This window comes from Octodon degus, unplaced genomic scaffold (genome assembly GCF_000260255.1).
Source record: "Octodon degus isolate 3935 unplaced genomic scaffold, OctDeg1.0 scaffold00194, whole genome shotgun sequence".
NCBI classification, from domain to species: Eukaryota; Metazoa; Chordata; class Mammalia; order Rodentia; family Octodontidae; genus Octodon; species Octodon degus.
In genome coordinates, this window is record NW_004524770.1 from 4,144,782 (window position 1) to 4,147,982 (window position 3,201).

The 3,201-nt window shown below is 55.7% G+C and overlaps 1 protein-coding gene across 1 annotated transcript in view; it reads right to left on the reverse strand.

The window, feature by feature from the left end:
• Phactr3 (phosphatase and actin regulator 3) overlaps nt 1-3,201 on the reverse strand; it is a 205,782-nt gene that overhangs the window by 99,316 nt on the left and 103,265 nt on the right. The window lies entirely within an intron of this gene.

A 3,201-nucleotide genomic window follows, 5' to 3' on the forward strand; every position in this document is an offset into this window, starting at 1 on the left:
TTTTTTTGGCGGAACCGGGGATTGAACTCAGGCCCTTGCACTTGCCAGGGAAGCGCTTAATCCACTGAGTCATCTCCCCGGCCCCTGTGCAAAGAACTTCTGTTTCAAAACAAAATGCGGGTGGGAAGCCACTGGGGCAAAGGCTACGTGGCATACTCCCAGCATGCCTTTCCCAAAGCCTTCATTGTCCAGTCATCTCACCTGCATCTTCATCAGGAACTGTCAGATGACCAAGGACTGGGCCAGGAAGCCTTCTGGGGGCAGAAGGCCCCAGGGCTCCGCAGCCACCCATCCTGGTGGTACCACACCAGAGTACTGCAGCACGAACCATGCACAACTTAGGCAATTGCTTCAGGCAGACTCCAAGGGCAGAGAGGCCAGGAGCCGCAGTGACCCTGACTCCCACTCGGATGTCCTGCCACAGCCTTATCTCAGGCTGCCTCTAGAAACATAAAAAGTCTTTCATCACAAAGCCCAGACCAGTGAGCGCGGCCTCGTGCGCTGCTGCAGATGCACCGTCGGAACGGTCCCCAGGGAGGGCAGGGCTCGGCTCAGAAATTGTTTCCTTCCTCATCCATTAAGTAAATGAAGTTAAGGCGAGAGCTGGAGCCCTGTCTGCAGGAGACGCTGAGCATGGCAAGGATCTGTGAGAGGACCCTGCCCCAGCTGCTCCGGATCTCCAGACATCGGGGCCCTGGGCAGACCCCTCTGGGCTGGCTGGCTGCTCGGGCTGCCTGCAGATGCGCCCAGGATGCGCTCACTGGAGTAAGTGGAGGTGAGCAGGTGAGACAGCAGGAGGCTCAGCCAGCACTGCCAGGAATCAGAACGGGAGCCCGCGTGCAGAGGCCACTGCCCCTCACGGGGCACCCCGATCCCGGGAGCAGTCATCTCGAGGAAATTGTGTGGATGACGCTCGTGGTGGCACTGCCCACCCCAGCCAAACATCCATCGGCAGATGACCAAATAAAACAGAGTCCATCCACACAACGAGCTGTTACTGGGCCCCACACGGGGCCAGCATGGACGCAGGGTGCAGCACAGGGGAGTCCTGAGAGCAGGGAACTGACTACAACGGCCCAGTCACAACAGGCATCATGCAGTTATAGGACATGGCCAGAACAGGTCAGCCCATAAGACAGGCGACGGAGGGGCGGTTACCCAGCTATGCCCGGGCTTCCACAGCCAGCACAGACCAGGGGAATGGAAGTCCTGATTCTGAGCTGGAAGTGAGACAGCCCCCCAGCCCATGGAGCCTCGGGTTCCTGACCTCTGTACATGGGGAGAACCTAGCACCCCCCCAAAAGCTAGCTGTGAGAATGACATGAGCTGATGCTTAGTGTGATGCCTGGCATGGGTGGAGACCAATAAACAGGAGCTGCAGTCGCACCATCACCATCGGTGTCCCCAAACACCTGCAGGTGTCACTGTGCCCTACGCCCAGAAGGGGCTTAGCAAGCATTTGCCCAGGGAGTGAAGGAGCTGCAGAGAGCCCCAGCAAACTCACAGGCCTTTCAAGGGCCTTGCAAAAGCTAGCACCTTCTACCAAGCCTCTAGTTTTCAACAGAATCGGTATTTTTTTTTTTTTTTTCCAAAACTGAAAGACCAAACGTGAATAAAAAGCCAGCAGTTCCTTCTGGCCCCTAGAAGGATTATGCTAGGAGAAGTGTCTGCTGCTGCAGTGTGCATTCTTAAATCCCTTTCAATGATCTGGAGAGAAATGCACAGCAAACAAAATTTGGATCAAAGGAAACACAGAGAACCTGTGCAGTTCTCCTCATAGACAGGACTTTCACAGGAGGACCTGGGCTGCAGGATGGAGCCTGAGCCCTGCTGCAGCTTCGCAGTGGCACAATCAGCTGTCCACCTCTGTCCAGCTGTCCACCTCTGTCTCCCTCCATCCCCCATGTCCACCTCTGTCCATCTGTCCACCTCTGTCTCCCTCCATCCCCCATGTCCACCTCTGTCCATCTCTTGTGGGGTCCAATGGGATGCATCGATTGGACAGCACCAAGCATAGCCCCAGGAAACAGAGGAGGCAGGCACAGAGAGATGAAAGCGGCGTGGACTCCGAGTGTTTTCATGGGTCCGTGAGCTCCTGGGGTGTCGTGCGTACTGGCCATACAATGCAGCTCTCCAGAGCCCAGCAGACTGACCCCCTTACGTGGTCTGCCCAAAGAAAACGAGGCCGTGGGCCTGATGCGCTGGTCCCCTTGGTGAGAGACTATGGCCTGCAATCCTGAACCCTGCCAAGACGGACTTGACCCCCAGTCTTCCTGCTCATTTTGCCAGAGAGTCCTGTAGTCTGTGCTTTTGGCAGCCTCTGGGGAGGCAGAGGGAAGTGACAGGACCGGGAGACAGCACGGGCCTGCACTCAAGGCCTTTCAACCTCATGTGGAAAACAAAATGGAGCCAGTAGGCACTGGACAACTTGGAAGACACTGGGCTTGGAGCAGGCTGGGAGCCTCGGGGGCTCCTTCCTGTGGCCTCAGGGGTGCCCCAGGACCCCCCAGGGCCTGTACCTGTGACACCCAACAGCACTGACAGTAGCATCAGTCACACCACGACAAAACCAGCAGAGGAACTGGCCACTAAAACACACTTGGGGAGCCCAGATTATGCCCCCTAACCTCTCAAATCCCGAGAGCAGAGGCTCAGCTGGAGAGGACAAGTGTGACACAGACATTTCTCAGGGAGCAAGAGAGTTACAGGGCTACAGCAGCACCCCTCAGGCTCAAAGTGCAGGATCATTTCAAATCCTGAAGAATTTGGCAAACCTGAAACCATACCAGAAAGAAAAACAGAAGGTATGAAACCCCCTTTAACAATCAACTCGGAACAAGTGAAAGTGAATCTCACCCCAGTGGGCCTTCCATTAGCCTGCCAGCTCTAGGGGAGGCGCATTACCAACTTATTCATCTGCTGCTCTGGCACGGCTGCAAGCTCATTTATTAAAAAAAAAAAAAAAAAAAAAAAAGCAGCCCTCACGGCCCCATACTTTCCCACAAGAAGTTTCCATGAATCTGGCCGTTCTCACCTAGAGAAGGAAGGGTCCCCAGGACAGCTGGTGCCAGCGGGGAGGCAGAAGTGCTTTCTAGGGACAGCAGAGGCCAGGTGTGCTTGGCCATTTGCAAGGACCTGGCCATCAGCGCTGCTTGCCATGCATGACAGAGATAGGCTGAAATATCCCGATGGCCGCTTCAA